Source organism: Corvus moneduloides, chromosome 11, assembly GCF_009650955.1.
Source record: "Corvus moneduloides isolate bCorMon1 chromosome 11, bCorMon1.pri, whole genome shotgun sequence".
In the NCBI taxonomy this organism is placed as follows: Eukaryota; Metazoa; Chordata; class Aves; order Passeriformes; family Corvidae; genus Corvus; species Corvus moneduloides.
Window position 1 is genome coordinate 16,786,024 of NC_045486.1, and position 13,324 is coordinate 16,799,347.

At 43.0% G+C, this 13,324-nt stretch overlaps 1 protein-coding gene across 2 annotated transcripts in view; it reads left to right on the forward strand.

The window, feature by feature from the left end:
• The first annotated feature begins 226 nt into the window (after positions 1-226).
• PRKCD (protein kinase C delta) overlaps positions 227-13,324 on the forward strand; it is a 60,713-nt gene continuing 47,615 nt past the window's right edge. For both annotated transcript variants that reach the window (XM_032120409.1, XM_032120410.1), the window contains exon 1: positions 227-377. The gene's annotated coding sequence lies outside the window, so the exon portion shown is untranslated. The remainder of the gene's footprint in view (positions 378-13,324) is intronic.

Consider the following 13,324-nt stretch of genomic DNA (forward strand, 5'->3'; position numbering starts at 1 on the left):
AGCGCGGGGCTCCCGCTGAGGGCTGGGGCTTTCCTACAGGGGGCCGCTGCCACGGGAGAGGGAAGGGGGAACAGCCGAGAGGAGAAGGAGCCGTGGGGAACCCGGGCAGGGATAGCCAGCGCCTCCCGCGGCACCTCCGGGGCGGGGCAGCGGCAGGAGGAGCAGCACCGGCAGGAGCAGGTGAGCGTGGCCGCAGCTGCGCCCGGGGGCGGAGCGCAGCGTGGGGCGGGGAGCGCCGGGCCGTGCCGGGCACACACTGCTCGTCCCGCCCCTCCGCCCGCACTCCTTTGCTCTTTCTCTCTCTCTTTCTCTCTCTCTCCCGGGACAGCGCCCGAAACTCGGCGGCGGCCGCAGCACCCGACGGCTCCTCGGACGCGGTGAGTGCCCATACCTGCCCCCGGCGCGGCGCTGCCGCCCGGCAGTTCCTGCCCCGCCTGGGGTGAAGGAGGAAGCGAGACGGGCTCCGGCTCCCTCCGGCCCGCCCGGCTTCCGTGGGGCGCACGGCGGGCAGAGCGAGAGGGAGGGAGACTGAGGGTCCCCGGGGCTCAGCCCGCTGTCCCCCGTGTGCCCCCGGGCAGCGCCTCGGCAGCGGGATGGGGCGGGAGGCGGCGGAGCTGTGCCCCCGGCCCTGGGCTGCCTCCTCCGGAGCCTCCATGTTGGGCTGCGGGGAGGGGGCTGCGGACCCGGCCCGCCCAGACCTCCCCTCGGGCTGCCGGGGACGCGGCCGCCGCCTTCGGTGCGGGGCAAGCGCGACCTGGAGCGGGGAAAGCCTGTGGGGCTGCGGGGAGGAGAGTGCTGTGCCCCCTGCGAGGCGGCAGCGAGATCCCCGCGGTTGCTCTCTGATAGAAACATGGAGTTTACTCCCGGCAGAAATGCCAACTTTGGTACCACCAACTTTTTTTCCCACCCAGCCGGCCCGATTGTCTGTTTCAGTTTCCGTGCCACAATGAGTTTGAGCAGATGAAATGTACAGTCTTTTAAATGGTCAGGTTTCCAGCTGAGTGGCGACAGACAGTAAGAAATGAAGGAGCAGGAATGCCTGATGCTTTTGTGTACGTACATGCCAGGCGTGCATCTATTAAAAAAACAATTTTCAGTTCATCACTAGAGAATTCCCCGTTTGCATTAGGGCATGAAATATTGAAATAATTGGATTACAGCATTCTGTGGTTACCTCTGATATCTGTTTACTTGCGGGCCCTGACTGTTTCACCACTTCACTTCTAGATTGTCCAAGTAGCACAGAGCAGAGTGTAGATCTAGACCTACGGGCTCTTGCAGGAGGTTTATGTGCAAGGATGACATTGCCCTGTATCCCATCCATTGATATGTCCGAGGAGAGAACTTGACTCTGCAGAGCAGATGGGTGTGGGAGAATCAGATCTTTACCTAGTTTAGAGACTCACTTAAAGCCTGAACTGCAATATTGAGTATCTCTACAAATAATAAGTGTCAAAATCCTTGATCCACTTGTGATGTGTTTAGTTCCTTTTAGATGTTTTTTGCTCCTGGGCTTGTACAGTCAATAGTCTATTAACAATGTAATAGCAAATAAATTCTTCAGTTTTCCATCTCTCCAATGCTGTGCAGCACTGTGCTAATCGAATAGGAAGCTATAACCAGCATAGATTTCTGAGCAAGAACACTATGAAGAAGTGCTTCTTAAGTGGTTAAGCAATAATTCATAAGCATTTTTTTAAGTGTATATGCAGGATTTCCTGTTTATTTTAGTTCCTGAAAATGGTTTTGTTAAAAAATGAGCTGTTTGTCTTTGGACTGATAGATTTCAGTCACCCCAAGACACTCCTGTGGGAACCTGCAAATACTGAGGAGAAAAGCAAGCATAAGGCTGCAAAACATAGGTTTAGATTTTTTTTTTTAATGTTTCTCATCCTCACCTTGGGTTTCATAATAAAGTACAGGTGTGTGTTTTAATTTAAGAAATTATTAAATGCTGGCATTTTCAGTTTCTTTGACTCACATAGTTTACTGTGTTTTGTAAAACTGACTATGTCCAAGTTCTACGGACATATGATTTTCAGGATGAGGTACATTACTTTTCGAACTTCGACAGCTGAAGAATTGAAACGTGCAATAAGGTATTTCACTGTACTGCTAAACACAAAAGAACTTAGGGGCAGCACAAAAGAATTAAGATTTGGGAATCCTTTGAGATTTTCATCTCATAATTCAGGTTTAGGTATGAAGGAATTGCTGCCACTCAGTGGCTGGTACAAACATACAGAAAAATATATTCGGTTACACAGATGTGATGTCTGTGTGGGTAGTGAGAAAGTCGTAAGGTGATTCTGCTCAGGCAATATGTGTGAGATAATAGGTCAGGAAGATGCTCATATTTTTCTCACCAGAAAAGAGCTCGTTGTTAGTTTTTTGCCATTTTGTACTTCATAAATTATAACCCACCTTTTCATTAGACATAATTATACAGTAAGGTCATATTTTTCTAATTGAATGCAACAGTGAAATAGCATCATAATTTTTACTTTTTGATCACATAGTATAGATGAAAAGATACTCTGTACAGAAGGTATTATTTAGAAACTATTTCTAAACTAAAAAACTTAAGGAATTTTCTAGGTACTTTTCTTAAAAAGAAATCTTCAGAAGAATCTTTCAAAGAGAACTTGGCTATTTGATGCTATATAGATCAAGGAAATAACAATAAATCTTGGAAAGATGCCATCTATTATTAAAGCAACTGATTTCCTGGGAGAAGCATAGAAGCTGTCAGGCCTCTGAGTTTATTTTAATGTCTAAAAGCCACAGTCATTACAATTAAAGTCCATTCAGATTAAGTCCCATCCCTGGAAGTGTTCAAGGCCAGGCTGAATGGGACTTTGAGCAAGCTGCTCTAGTGGAAGGTGTCCCTACCCATGGCAGGGGGGTGGAACTGGATGATTTTTAAGTTTCCTACCAACCTAAACCAGCCCATGATTCTGGTAAGTACTTCAGGGCCTAATAGTTTAAATTAACCATCCTTGTTCCCATTTGAAGGGCTTCACTGCCCCCCTGCCTCTGTGCAGGGGCACAAATCTGCTCTCTGCCCATCCATAGCTGGAGCTCAGCTCTGGCTGCTGCTCCCAAAGGGAGGAGCCCCTTCCTCTCCTCTCAATCCCCAGCTGTGACTGGAGGTGGGACTGTGGCAGGTGTGAATGTGCCACAGCTCACTCGGTGCAGCTGATCTGCAGGGAACTGTGTGCCCAGTGTGGCCTGTGCAGTGTAAATACTTGACAGGTGTTGGTCAGCACTGAGGTATGTGCCTGGATCCTGTTCATTGACACAGGTATTTCAGTTCCCCAAAGCTAACTCAGGTGTGTCTCTTCCTGATGCAGTCCCAGGGCATTGTGTGCCTGTAGTCCACCATCCCCTTCATTGCATTTACAAAGTATGTACTTAACCTACTGCAAAAGGAATGGAGGAAAAAAGGAATAGGCTGGGGATTGAACTGTTTGTTGCAGATGAGTCAGAGCTGAATGTGAAAGATGACAAGAAGGGATTTACCAGCGGAGTCTGGGGGCTGGCTGACTTCATTAGGAGCCAAATTCCTCTGTTAATCATCCACTGATGAGAAAGATGTGACTTTTTACTCTGGGGTTATCCTTGCATTGAATGCAGCTTCTCCATTCTGCTTATCAGGTTCTGTCCAAAAGCTGCCTAAAAAGCACCAAAACAGTTTGTGTTCCAGTAGTTTTTTAACTGTTGCTTTGTGACAAAACTTGTCATCTTTCTCTGAGTTTTCCTTTACCTGCGTGACCCGAGTGCAGAATTTGTTTCTGTAAAGCTCCATGTGGAGCCAAAGGACAAGGAGCAGGAATAAGGAAAGGGGGAAGGCTGCACCCATTCAGAGCCATTTGGGTAGCACATTAAAAGTAATCATTCCTCATCCACTTGGCTGCACTTTGGAAAGATGCAATTAACAGAAATGAGCCTGGGAGAGCTCTTTACAGCCTTGGTAAAATAATGCTGAAGTGGCCTGTGTTGTGTGCTCATTTCAAAGGCAGTTGTTTCTACCCGAAAGAGTTCTTACACTTTGTTAAAGAGGCATTGCCTCTCCCAGCCAGAGCTACCCCGACAGGGTTTTATGGTATTTGAGTACTTTAGCAGGCCTGCTCCATAGGAAGCAATGTACTGCCTTGAACTCTACAGGACCATCTAGGTTATCCACACTGCCTTTGTGCCTGGAAGCTGCACTGGTGTGCTGCTCCTGTACCAGAGACACCAGGATAGGTAGAGAAATGAGGGATCTGGCACACAGGAGTACTGGGAACTGCGCAAATCTGACCTTGGCAAGAGTCATGCAGGATTTCTTTCTGGTCTGCTCTGGACCAGACTCTGTTATTACAGGTAACATTGCTACAGAGGATGGAAACCTGACATGTATATCTGTGTGTTTCAAATAATTTTCTGTTGGCTTTTTTTCCTTTTGATTAAAATTTATGCAAGTGAAATATTATGTTTGCCTTTTGGTGACAGCAAGGTGCCCTGACATCCATGAAATAAGTTATGTTTTGAACCTGTTTCTTTTTTCTGATCGACAATAGAGCTGACAGTTTTTGACTAAAAGATGGAAGTGATGCAGCACAGATTTATATCAATAGCTGCAAATCCAAGAGGCAGGCCATAAAATAAATTCTTTACAAATACTGTTCAAGTCAAGAAAGTGCATAAAACCACAGAATACTTTTTATGGTATCCTCTTACTGAAATTAATGTGTTTTCTGGTAATTGCTTTGCCATTGAGTGCAATGCTCTATCTGGAAAAGTTTATTTAATGATACTTAAGCATAGTTGGTATTCATATGATGATAATCACCATCCATAAAGTCTGGGAATGACTATCACAGACAACTTAATGGAACTGATCCACGTTAAGCTTTTAGCCTTGTATGATACTTGCCAAACTGCTAAGGGAGGAGGGTGTGTGCTTGCCATTTCCTCCCATTTAATCAGCCAACTATCAAGCTTTAAAAAAAAAAGCAGCAGTACCTCTCTATGCCTCAAAACGAGATTATCTTGAATTCCAAGGCACTACCTGCTTTTGAGAACAAAGCAGATGTGTAATGTATATACATATCCTGTTACTTCTTATACTTTTGCTTAGAGCTGTGAGCAGGCTGTGGTCTTAGTTGGTTGAGACAGAACCAAGTGGTTTCTCTTTTACCCATTGGGAGTGGGAGTGGAGCCAGGATAGCTCCTTGGAGACTGGATAATAGGTCAGGGTACCAATGCTCTGGCACTGTGTGTCTGTTAGTAAGGGTGCCCCTCTTTTCTGAAGAGGTGCACGTGGGCTGATGTCCTTTCCACGCCACAGGGCTCAGAGGAGTTATCTGAATTAGTATCTTGTTTCTCACCTCATGGGTGGCTGAAAATCTCTAAAATGTCATGTACGTTTGCGCATGAGTGGCTTTGATTTGCATTTTGTTTAGTCTTTTGCAGCCTCATAAATGATTTAGGTATTTATGGACTTGTTTTAATCCTGGCTGCCTGCTATTGATACAGCACGTATTGAAACATATGCATTAAATCTAAACTTCAGCTTTTTTTTCCCCACCCCTGAGCCATGAAGTAATTCATGCTACTGATCTGGAGCTGGAAGCCCAGACCTCTGCTGGTTTAGCCTTGTCGTTTATTTTGTGATAAATTTGTAATGATGAGATGACAAAGAGAAAACTACATGGCTGTTCAGCACTCAAGTGTCGAGCTACTTTCTGAATGTTAGATTTTATCTACTCCTATCCCCATCAACACCTATTTAATAAAGATTTAATAAAATCCTTGTTTGTATACTTGACTCCCTCATTTTCTCTGGTTTCTTGAGGAAATGCAGTTTAAGCTTTGCCATGGCTTTTCTGGCAAAGAAACTCTTGAAATCTGAGTGCTTGTCAGGACCACTATGTTCCTCATAATTTCAAAGATAGTTAATTTTCTTCAGTGCATTGAATGTATCCATATGCACTATGAGGAGCAGCTTAAGGAAGAAGGATTTTTGGTTGTGATAGCAGGCTTTTCTTTCTGATAGTAAAGCTATTAGTTTTTTTTTAACTTATAGACAGGTTTTTTTTAAAGATTTGGATGCTTGAACATGTAGATAGATATTTGAAAAGATGATCAAAACTGTCTTAACAGCCAAACTCAAGGTTAAGTTTGGCTTCTGAAGTCTGCCTTTGTGTGGGAAATTCTGAGTACAAAGGTAGCTAGGCAATTGGTAACACATTGTTTGATGTCTGAACTATGTTTTTCTAGGAGACTGTATTTGCTTCTTGCATGAAACTGTATTTCTTTCTTAAAAGAAACAGTCCCTCCTTTTCAAAAAGTCCTGTGTGCAGAAGTTTGGTAGGAAGATGTGGTCCAGCCAGTAACAAGCAGTGTTCGTTGTATGCTTTCAACTTGTACTCTCTTGGAAAATTAAGATGAATAGACACAGTGCTATAATATTGAAAGACCGTCGTGTTTGAAATATGACACTGACTGCCCTGTATGTTTTATCTCAAGGTGTTTATGATATGTTTTGGAATGCTTCTTGGTGACTGCATTTTGCTAGTGTGACACTGTAACCAGAGTGGGTGTTTTGTTCCTCACTGATTTCATTAGGGCCTGTTGAGAAACTGTTTCACTTAATAAGACACACAGTTGTATGTCAGAATATTTTAGTAAAAACTTTTGTGAAAGTAAGATTTATTTTTGCCTATTTAAAAAAAAAATACTTAATAGGTATTTCTGTAAGAGTGAGCACAGATGGCTGTCTTACATCAAGCAGGTGCAGTCAGATTCTATAGTTTTGATAACGAACTCTGCTTAACTAGGTCTGAAACCCTTAGTCATACAAGTACCTCTGCAGGTGAAGGTAGATGCTTTCAGTATCGATTGGTTTGGGGTTTTTTTTAAAGAATTTTTTTAACAGTCTGGTTCCTGCACTTGCTGATCACTGATGATTACATTTCTTCACATCCAGTGTGCTGGTCTGTAATGCCGTGCTCATGCTGAGCTGTGAATTGCTCAACAAGGGTTCAGCTGTTTCCTTAAGCGTCTGATGACTGTGGCCTTTGCTGAACTCAGATATTCTCACTAATGACTTGGGGGTGTTGATTGCCAAATCTCCAGAGCAGATTAGTGTGTCAGGGAATTGTGAGCACTCTCAGGTTACATTTGCTTACATTCCTCAGGAGCTGACAGTTGCGATTTCTGTTTGACAAGTTTACCTAAGAAGCAGCATCCCAGGGGCAAGAGCTTCTTGGTGTGGACCTTTGCCAGGTAACTTAAGGGCTAAAATTCATCCAGTTTTGCTATGGAATGAATGCAGTGAGGCATTGGCACTGGAACATGTCTTCTCCCATTCGCTCAGCTGAAAAGGGAGATGCCAACATCCCCAGCTACCTCATTCCTCCAAACCTAGCACAAGGGTTAGGGAAGGACAGGTTAAACCAGGGGTCAGTAGACAGCATTTGCCTAGAAAAAGACATGTTGGGAACTAGAGAGCAGAAGACACAGCTTGAAGCAGTATTACAACTTTGGCAGGTATCATGGCCCCAGCTCTGTCCAGTGAAAGAAGCATCTCTTGTCATGCAAGTCCAGTGAAGTCATTCCACTGGGGACTCCTCACCTTTACAATAACAGAAGAGAATTTTCATGAGGGAATATTGCCAGGTATTTTTTCCTGGTGGATTTTTTTTTTTAGTAAAGGCCATTTGAAGAAACATGTTATTTGGACCAAGGATTTATAGGTCTCTGTTAACCCTCGCCATTCTTGTATTAGATTTTTTTTCCTTTCTCTAGTGTTCTTCAACCCTTACAGTGGGGGAATCTGCAATCAATTTGTACCTCTCAGCCCATCTATAATTGCAGAGTATCTATTCTGTTGCATATACACCTTAGAATATCTTAACTATCGAAGGTCCTCTGGAATTTGATTCTCCCCATTTATTTGGTCTCATTGCACCAGAGGTTGGTTTTTCTCTCCAGGGTGTATCTGTCTCATTTCCTCAATAGGCTCAGCTGTGATTTTTGCCTTCCCTGGCTGAGCCTGGCTCCAGCCCCAGGGCTGCCTCTGTGCCAGAGCAGTCAGTTCCAGAGAAGGGTGGGGGTTGTGGCATATGTGCAACGTGCTGTTGAACTGCTGTCACTGCACCTGGAGTGCAGGTTGGGTGTGCAAATACCTCACATTGCTGACCTAGGGAAGCGCTGTAGGTGTACATATGGGTTTATTTTGTCTGAAGTTAGAACAAGTTTTGTTCAAAGTGACTGAAAATGCTCTGTTGCAGCCTATGTGGGTTTTTCTCAGCAAGCCTTTCCACACAGCTCTATTTCTGAAAGCATGAGGTTGTTGGATCTGCACCACAGACACCCCACGTGTCCACTGCAGGGAACGTGCGGGTTGCTGATCAGGGAAAGTGGGAATGCTGGAACTGCCGTTTAGGCAAGGAAGTTAATTGATTTCTGCTGTAAGGGAAGAGCAGGTGGGAAAGAGAAGTACCAGGAGTGTAGAGATGGACCTGGAGCATGGCAGGGGCAGCCCAGAGTGATGAGAAATGCCGGGCTCTGCCGTGCTGCTCACCCTTGTCACACCTTGTGCTGCCAGTCCTGCACCCACTCCATCCTTGGGAGCTCCTCCCCAAAACTTTTGTGATACAACCCAAATGCTCTCACCAGGGCCAGGGTGGGGAGAGGAAGTGGAGCTCTCGGTTTGTTGCTGTATCCTGGTTTTCGTTTCAGTTCAATTTGCAAGCTTGCTGATTTCTAGCAGTGCCACTAAGAGTTTTCAAGGCAACCCCAGGGTTTTAATGTAATCTGTACCAGTGTCTGTCAGATTGATTTTCTGACCTATTTTGGGTCTTGCAATTTGGAATTAGTGTTGCTTTCCTTTTCCAGTGGGTGGCAGTTGAAGCAAAGAGAAATGTTTATTTGCTTGAAAGTTTATATAGATATGGATTTAAGGAGAAGAAGCCAAAACAGGCCAGTCATTCATTGTCTCTCCTTATGTTGAATTCTGTTCTTTTTGTCTTGCATCTTGTAGCTGGAGAAAAGAACAAAAACCTCTTGTGACCAAAATCTGCTTTTAGTTTCAATCCCCTACTTTTTGTGTGTTGTTCTGTACGAATTTATTTATTCTCTTACCAGTTAATAACTGTGAACCCAATCTTTCCATCTCTAGAACTCTGCGTTGCATAAGCTTCCTTTCAAAACATTGAAGCAGGGAGCTGCTGACTTCTTGCAGGAAAGTGTTCACATTCCCAGAACTGGATTTTTATTTTTAATGTGGCAAGTAATAGCATTTCTTTCTGCTTTTAAAAAGCACATCTTGACAAGGAGTCTTTAATACTGAATACTTGAAATTTAATATGTATTTTAACTCTAGTATCTGTGTCCTCACAGCACCAAATTGTGACTGAAAATTACTTTCATGCAGATTCTTTGTATGGAGTTAGTGCATGTTTTATTCACAGCTGAGTTCAAGCAGATGTTATTAAAATCAGCAGTACTTGGAATCTAGTGTGCTAGCTAAACTGCACATTAGTGCATTTAGTAAACAGTTCTGAGTAAAACATTAGTATGTGTTTATGGGAATATAAATATATTTTAATGTATAAAATACTGCAGTTCTAAGTACAGTTGAAATTAGGTGAAATCTATTCTTCTAAAATTGTAAGAAGTATCTATATCAGTGCTGAAACCAAATGTGAGGTTGGTAATTATTGTTGGATCAAGGAGCAGAATTTCATGTACTTTAAAAAGAATCAAATTTTTTTTTTCCCAAAATATTAAAACGGTGAAAGGACTTTTGCAGGACTTCCCAGTGCTTTATTTTGTGGGTAAGTACTTAATGTAGCACAAAAAGCAGGGGAAGTCTTTTGTTTTAGTGATTTTTTTTTTTTTTTTTCCATAGGGGTGAACTAGCCATTCATCTTCTCTGTGTGATTATAGCTAAGTTAGCAATTAATCACCGTCTTTTCCCTGAAGAAAACGAACTCTTATATAGGTATTTAATGACTGAGTCAGCTCATCATAGCTAAACCTTGTCTAAGCATATGTGGCAGTCCACTTTAAGTCTGCCCTTAAACTGATGCACTTAAATAAAAAAGCTCGTGCAAACACAATAATTCTAAATGTTTATAAACTGATTTGCCACTTGTGAGGATACAAGTTCTGCTGCTGTTGTTAGAGCAAAGTTCAACTTGACTGATGGATGAAACTTGCAAAATGATTTAGGACTCTAAACAGAAAAATATCCAGGAGGAAACATTTCTTCTCCTTCTGGCCAAGTGAAATGACAAGGAATTAATTACCAGAGCAGCAACAAGTTGAGCTTCGTGTGGTTGATAACAAAACTGATTTTACATATCAGCAGTACTCTATGGCTATAATAGCCTAAAGTGGAAATTTTTTTAAATAAAAAGTACTCTGAAAGTCATGACATAGCATGATTTCAGTTTTGTCAAAGGGATACACTCAAACTGAAAATCACTCTTTTGAGAGTCATGACTTGTTCTTTTCTTTCTTTCTTTTTGTTGCAAGGCTCTATAATAACATCTGTGATGACTTTAATGCAAGTCAGTTGGAAAAATTCCCCCACATTTATTTTCAATTCCTTTATCTGTCAGTTACCGGAATATCGTTTGCTGGAAAATGATGCTTCTATAGATGGTGAGGAAAAGGCTCTAAATTATTTTAAAACATTTTGATACAGCATGTGTGATGGCATGCTTGAATTCTGGACAGTTTTATACTTTCTTTAAGACTTCATCACACTGGCAAATAAATTTTATTTGGGGTTCTGTAGAAGGATTTTAGCATTATTCCTACTCTAGATAGCAAAAAACTATCTACTTGTATTATGGTTTGGGTTTTTTTATTTCTTTGCTTTTTATTTTTTTAATAAATCTGGTTTTCTTGCTATTATTTTATTCTGCTTTCCAGTGAATAAGCTGATCCTAATACAAAAAAATTTTTGAATGAGTCCCAAACAGAGGGATGTTTTCTTTGTTTGCTTTAAACAAACCATGCGAGTTACAAACCCTTCGAGTTACACTGCTCTGTTTTGAATTAACAGCTCTCCAAGCTGGGCTGACCAGTTAATCCTTCTCAGACACTGAGCATTCAAATACTTCAAAGGAAAGACAGCCACATCTAGTGTTTTATCCTCTTAAAAGCACAAAAAAGGATGCCAGACTCATGTAATTGAAAACGTTTGCTGTAGGCAAGGTGTCCCAGGCAGGCCAAGGTGGAAGAACATATCCCTGTTCTGCTGTGTTTCGTTTTGCTGTAGTTGGTAGGGGCACCCTGCTGCCTTATAAGAGTTAAAGGCAACTTAAAACCTTGCCTGTTTGTGTCTCTCTGATTTTGATTTTATTCCTGTGGTCTTTTAGCTCTTATTTGGAGTTTTAGTGCGTGAAGTCACAGTAAATGGAGAGCAGCATGATTAATGCTCTTCTGATCAGGGTCTTATTTTCCAAAGTCCACTTAATACCACTTCTGTATTGCTTAACCATTCAATCCCCCTAAGTAATTTGTTAGGAAAGCTACAAAACACCCCGCTTTGCAGTCCATCAGGGTCTGTACTGTGTAAGCCTTTGAAAGCCTGTGTATAAAAACCACCGTGTAGCTCTATCACAGTGTGCTCAAGGTGAGAGGCAATGGAGGGAAGCAGGGACAGGTGGGGGAAATGTTTAGAGCTGGATGTGGGACTCTGGAGAGGTAAGACAGTGACAGTGCTGTTGTACTGGGTAGCAGAATTGTTCTGCTTCTGCTGGACCCCTGACAAGTTGAGTAGTTTGGGTAATTGCTTGCTTGCTGCATGCCAGAGAACATGGGTAGTGAAACTTGTGTTTGTTTTTCTTCAGGGTTTTGGTTTTGGGGTTTTAGGTTTGGTGGGGGGGGGGGGAGAGGGGGGTGTTCAGTTTTTTTGCTTGCATTTCCTATTGCAGTAGCCCAAGAGTGGGTGCCTCGTTGGGACACCCCACCAAGTGCTGTCCATGTCCTGTGATTTGCTGCCAGCCCTGTCTCACACAGGGTGAGCACTGAGCTGTCCAGCTGGGACCCAGCCCATAGCTCCCATCCAGCAGTGTAGGACTGACCACGCTGAGCTCAGCTGTGTGTGCTGCAAAGCAACACCCACTTCTGCCCCTGCACAGCCTGAGCCCTTCCCTGGTGCAAACTGGAGAAGTTTCCATTTCTGACACTGCACAATATTGTATCAAGGCTGGAACAAAAATGAGGTAAATGTACTGCCAACATCTTGGGGAAAAGTAAATACTCTGGAGACTTGTGAATTTTCCTGTGCGTTCTTTGTGACTTTATGAAGTTTCTGAGAGATTTCTTTTCCTTGGAGTTAGGTTTTTCATGTATAATTCACATATTTTGTGCCCATGCAGGTGTGTTAATAAGATGGGGTTAAAATGAGTGGAGTAGAGTAACACAGAGGGTTTTGTCCTTTGGGAAAAGAAGCTGGAGTAGCTTTTTTGGTCCATTTCATCTTTCCAAAGATTCCAGCTGGACTCACACGGTATCACTTGGAGCCATCTTCTCATACTGACTGCTTCTCTCTGGAAGCACTTGAAGAAAACCACGGTGCATCATATTGTCCTGACATTTGCCTGAGACTATGGTTGGCTGAGCTTGCAAATCTTCACACTCAACTGTACAGAATTTCTCATGTGAATCTTCTGAATGCTTGATCTGAGAAGTTGCTGGAAGGGCATGTTCTGGTTACCAGTGAGCAGAATCCTATCCCACTGGAGACAAAGCATGGTAAAATGGAAGACAGAAGTTATGGGAAGGCCCTGGTGTGTGTTTGATGCAGCCACAAGCTGGAGTCTCAGGTTGTAGATCAAAGAATGGGAGATGTCCTTTAAGCCTCTCAGGCTTTATGCAATGCAATGAGTTCAACTGTTGCAGCATTTTTTATTAAACTTATCTCAATATTCCCGTGCTATATAGAATTATCACTCTTGTAGTTTGTGTTCAGCTTGGCTTGGATAGCTGGAGGTGGAGGGGATTGGCTGAAGGACTTTGGCACCATTTGTCCATTAGTTGCATCTCCCCAAAAACTCAAACAGTACAATTGCTCTTTTCAAATGTAGAGTGCTGTGTGACATCAGGTGCACATGGCATTAATCAGTAAAGAAAATGTTCAGCTGAGCAGTAATAACATCTACAAATAAGCAAATATGTCCCTAGCAAGCAACATATTAAGAGGGAGTAGGCTGGTTGCTTCTGTTCCTTTAATGTGGGTCTTGGAATCCAGAGGCAGATTGTCTCTGACTGTGCATTTCATAAACACATTTCTAAGCTGATTCCCACATCATTTATG